The following is a 6,000-nucleotide window of genomic DNA, read 5'->3' on the forward strand; positions in this document are numbered from 1 at the left end:
GCTTAAATCTAGTGGTATGAAGCCAAAATGGTGCAAGAAGTAATGCCTGCATCCGACCCACGTCTTTAAAAAACACTAAAAAGCTGGAATGGATAATAAATTCACAAATTTAAATGATAAAAAACTTAAAGAGGTTTACTTTATATCACGCTTGTGTCATTTGGAAGCAGAGTGAAAATCTACGATGACATATTTGAACTCAGAGAATTTCTACAGAATCTGCTTTCATATATCCTCTTCTGAATTACATTTTGCATTAGGTTCCCATAGAAATCCTGAAATTTATAGTTTTATTACAATTGGTTTTTATGACCTTTACTATTATATCTAACTGATTTATAAATAAGGAAACATTTTTAAACAAGTGCTATTGTGTTAAAATAATGTCAATGTATTTAATTAAAATTTAAATGAAAGAAAACATCCACCCTCTAGAAAATCCTTCTAGAATTTTTCCTTAAATTCCAGGTCACCATGCATCACACAGTGGATGAGGTAGTAAAAAGAGAATATCAAGAATTGAAATATTTAAGCATAAGCAATTCAGAATTTGCAAGAAAATTCTTAGGCAACCTTTAGAGTAAAATATATGGTTTGAATTAGTTGGGCATATTAGAAACGGTTGCCCATGTGAGGCATAAAATGAGGAAAGGAACAGTTGCCGATATGAATAAAGTGTGTGTGTGTGTGTGTGTGTGTGTGTGTGTGTGTGTGTGTGTAGAAGGAGATACAAGGGGAGAAGTAGTATTGATAAAGATGACTTAACTAAAGGTGTTGGTTTGCATGGTTATAAGAAATAAGTATGACTCTGAAAAGAACTCATTCTGCTAGTTACAGAAAAGTCTTAGATGCCTAAAGGATTTAGTTTGATGACAGAGGTACTACAAAATAAAGGCATTTTGTGAAACAAATTAAAGCAGGAACACAAGCCCAGAGTAGAGCGATGGAAGGTACTGGATGTAAGTGGACACTGAAGTAGAAATTGAAGCCTTCAAGTCTGGGCAGAGGGCAGACTGGGCATGATCTACAGATGCGAAAGAAAAGTCTAGGGTAAGAAGAGGCACAAGAGCAATAGAAAAACAGCTTTTTGTTTATGACTATTAAATTTGTGTGGTTGGGAGAAAATAAAAGTGGAGATACCTTGAAGGTAGCTTTGAATAGATAATTAGAGAAACAAAAAATTAGAGCACTTGTTGTTAATATGAGGTTTGTGGCCACAAACGTGATAGTTAAAGCATAAAAGTAGATGAGCAATTTGGGAGAAGTATTCATTGAGGAGGATGGAGCTGTGAGCTTAGACTATTCTTTGGACAATAAACTCAGAAAAAAATGTCATATACACTACTGAACAGAAACTTGCTTACTAGTGAAAAATCTGTGCCATAGCAAACCTCCCCAAGTCTGCACTAAAGAAAATAAATGGTTTAAACACTTTTACTACTTGCCTGCTGTATGTTATTAATTGCACTGACTGAGTGAGTGACTACTTGTGCAACTGCTATAAAGTGAACTAAATTTCAGGAATAAAAAATATATGGCATTCATTGAGTCAAAAGTAAAGTTGACTATTAAATGAAATATGTTGAAAAGCATTCATTTTAAAATGCACTTTAACTTCTGGGGATGAAAGTATTTTTCATATTTACAGCAAAATTCATTCAACTATATTTATCTTACAAGAGAATAAAACCAGAGGGATATAATTCAAAACTTGCAGAGGCTGGAAACTTTCTATTTGATAAATTTCTAGAATTTATTGATTAAAGATATCTGTCATAGATGTGATAATATTTTTATTTTATTTTTGTTCTTATTTAACACATAGTTTTCACACCCTTTTAAGTGAAAACTTTAGAGGATTTACTAATTATTATAAAAACATTATAAAAAGTATTTAATGACCTCCAACTATTAAAACTATAATCATGGCTAATTCAGGTTATGAAATAAATCTATTAACAGACTTAGCTTTGCAGGATAAATCATATACAAGATAAATAAAGAAAATAAGAACACATTTGACCAATTTCTTATTTCTGATAGAAATACACCAGTAACTTATCTTAATAATGAAAAAATGAGTATTTTTGTATCATTGTAGAAAGACTTTGAAAACACTTTCATAAGTGCACATGAAAATTCACTCTGACGCTACTTCAAAGAGGCAAATGGTGAAGAATCATTTACATAATGGACAAATGTAAATTCATTCGAGTTGTAGAGAGAAGCTCCCTGCTGTCTTGATTATATTATGCTTTCCTGTCACTACATGAGCTCACACAAAACTGAAAAAAAAATTAACATTGTGCAGTTATAAGTCTGAAGCAAAGGAACACCAGTGCAACTTTTCATTGGTTTCTTCACCCTTAAAATCTCAGCTCATGAATTATCCTTGCTACAGATATTTGACACACAAAATCATTTTCTTGGAAGATATGGAATGGCATATATGAGAATCCAGCTTTAACTGCTAACTTTAAAGAATTTAAGGTAAAGGAAATTACATTTTATTGTGGTTGCTCATGATTGTTCAATGAGTTGTCACAGAATCCAATTTCCACATTACCCATTTTCTGTGTAATAAATTGATTCTTTTGTTTCATTTATGGGAAAGTGATATTTCTACAGTCTTCTTAACTTATTACAAAATGTATTTCATAAATCACCAGTCTTATGGAGGATGAAACATCTGTTTACATAATAGTACTTGCTCAGTTTTAAACAGTTATAAGTACGTGACTTGGCAACCAGTTGACAGTATGAGAAATATATTTCTAGTGATATTTATTTCATGACACAATTGTGTTGCACATAAATAAAATGAAAAATAATCTTAAAAGGTAGGAAATACATACAAAATAAACACAAATATAGCATTCATAACCCAAAGAAGCTCAGTGTTCTAGAATTACTCTATCAATTAATATAAATCAAAGGCTAAATTCCCTCTCCCCTCATTTCTGTAAATGGAGAGTATACTAGTGTAGGGGTGATTAGCTAAGTCTACCAACTCTGAGTCTCTGCGACTTTCATTTGTAAGAAGTTTGATCTTTGGCAAGTTTCTTAAATTTTTGGTGACTCAAATTCTTCATTGAAAACAGAGGGAACAACAGTTTTACCTCATATATTATAGTGATAATTAAGTGATAATCCAGGTAAAGCACTTCAACAATACCTGAGGCAGATAGTGTGCATTAATGTTGGCAGTCATTATCATTGTTTATATTATTACAACTACCACTATTGTTGTTGGTTTTATTATTATAAATATACTTTAAATTTTTCCAAGGGAGTTCTATTCCAGCTCAATCTGAAATCACCAAAATTGAGGCTTATTTTTTGCAACTGCTGACATCCTACCACTAATGTGTCCTTTGCATTACTCTCCAAATTGTCAATAACAACTTTGATTGTACGCAGTAAACAAAATATGGGCATTAAGGAGGTGTTGGGTTGCACCCCACTGGCCTTCAAGGCCTGTAGTTGCCCAGCTTCAAGACAAAGAAAGAGCCCGGAGTCAGTGACAGAGACATCAATGGTTTAATGGATAGCGGGATCTTATACTTCTGAAGCAACACCCCACCATGTGCAGCAGATGGTGGGCAGCACACGGTGCCAGTCTTTGCTCCTGGGGGGAAGAGGAGATTGCCAGTTATAGGGGGAATTGAAGTCAGGTTAGCTCATTGGTTACCAGGGAAACTAGCAGCGGGCATGCCCCTCACCTCCTCTTTGATAAGAACAATCTCTAGCTGGGGCCTGGGGACAGTATGTAGGAAGGTCAGTCATGTGAGTAGGGTGTAGCTAGACCCCAGGCACTGGTCTAGCTGGGGATGTACAGAGAGCAAGAGAACAGCAACTTCCAGTGACCTGACCACACAGGAGAGAACTCATAACCAAACACAAAACAGCAAATGACTTAACTGTGGAATCTTTGGCATCCTTATCTTCCTCAGTTTATCCGTAGAACCCAATCATCCCCTTGTAGTTCATCACAGCCTTTTGCGTTCAAATCTTTTTTTTTTCTTATTCCAAGTTACCACACATTCTAGGCTTATCATAAACTAAAGAAAATGTAAAAATCCCTTTAGAAGAAAGCTAATTTAATATTTATTATTTCAATTCAGACTTGCAGGAGATAAAGTGGAGTGCAAGAAGATGGTCACCTCCCGGGTCTCAGGCGAGTCCCTGGGACGGCTGCCAAGTGTGGATTCTTGGCTTCGCACAGGAAAGAGTTCAAGAGAGAGCTATAGTAAATTGAAAGAAGGTTTATTCAGGGAGATACATACTCCACAGACAGAGTGTGGGCCATCTCTGAAGGTAACAGGCCCCAGGGTACAGGGTTGTCAGTTTTTATAGGGGTAATTTCATAGACTAATGAGTGGGAGGATTATTCCAACTATTTGGGGGAAGGGATGGGGATTTCCAGGAATTGGGCCACCGCCCACTTTTTGGTCTTTTATAGTTAGCCTCGTAACTGTCATGGTGCTGGTGGGTGTGTCATTTAGCATGCTAATGTATTACAATGAGCATATAATGAAGCCCAAGGTCCACTGGGAGTCAAATCTTCCGCCATCTTGGACCAGGTTGGTTCTAAACAGTTTTTGTCATGTCCTATGGCTATATCATTCTTTTAAAGGTTGTGCCCTGCCCCCTTCCCTCCTTATTCAAGACCATTTGTCGTTTATTGATTTACTTAAACAAAACAAATAAACCAATTTTTTTTTTTTTTCTGCACAGGGTCTGGTGCTGTCAGGCAGCAGACTTTGTTGAGAAAGAACACAGCTCAGGAGCAGGGTATCTGGGAGGCAGAGGCTGCCTTGATTACAGCGGCTCCCAATTCTTTTTTTTTTTTTTTTTTTCTGTACGCGGGCCTCTCACTGTTGTAGCCTCTCCCGTTGCGGAGCACAGGCTCCGGACGCGCAGGCTCAGCGGCCATGGCTCACGGGCCCAGGCGCTCCGCGGCATGTGGGATCTTCCCGGAGCAGGGCACGAACCCGTGTCCCCTGCATTGGCAGGCGGACTCTCAACCACTGCACCACCAGGGAAGCCTCCAATTCTTTAGTCTTTGCTTCTCCTCTTTGAGGTGCTTGTCTTGCTCCCAAAATCATTTTTACTCCAACAGTATATTCTGTAAGTTGCTTAAGACTTATATGCATTTGAATATAAAAATTATTTTCCTTTAACCAAAAAAAAAAAAAATTAAAGTATTATTTGCAAAAGTCAGCCTCCATCCTGTATAGAACTTTGTAAATTTGAAGTTTTGTATCCATGTACTTTCTTAGCAGCAATTGATTTCCTTGAGATAAACCCAGGTCATGATGGGCGTCTCAAGCTTTATGATAACTGGCTGCCCTGTGTTAAATAAAGCACTTCATCTCTGCTAAGGCAAGGTATCAAAAAGAAGTGATGTCTCAGAAGGCAAGTTATATGTAGGAACTGTTATAGCTTTCTCCAAAATTCCAAAACTCCATTCTGTGAATCATTTATACCAGCCTGCAAAAGGTTCAATACATTTGTTTTCTGCCATAAACACTTAAAACAAAATTGGATCCGTTGAGTCATATGGTCCAAGCAGAACAGCTTTCTTGGCAGATGGACATATTGCAGAAACTTAGTCTCACTCAAAACTGGCAGCTTTTCAGGATACTAAATAAATGAGTAAGAATAATACAGCAAAGTGAGATATATGTGGCACCCCAAATCTGAAGAGACCCATAGACTGTTAAAACTTTTCTCAATAGTAGAGGGACAAGATGCAGCAATTTATCTCTCATCTTGGAAGGGATATTTCAACATTCCTATGAGATGGAGCCCCTAGAAATGTCACCAAGGTGGCAAGTCCCTGAATTTTGTGGGATGCGTTCCCAAATTCTAACATGCATGTCAAAGTCTCTAGAGTTGCTGATACTTCCTGTTCATCAGATGCAAAATCACCGCATCATAAATGTAATGTATAAACATGACATCCTTTTGAATTGAGAGGTGTTTCAGGTCATTACA

The sequence above is a fragment of the Delphinus delphis genome, chromosome 11 (assembly GCF_949987515.2).
Source record: "Delphinus delphis chromosome 11, mDelDel1.2, whole genome shotgun sequence".
Classification (NCBI taxonomy): domain Eukaryota; kingdom Metazoa; phylum Chordata; class Mammalia; order Artiodactyla; family Delphinidae; genus Delphinus; species Delphinus delphis.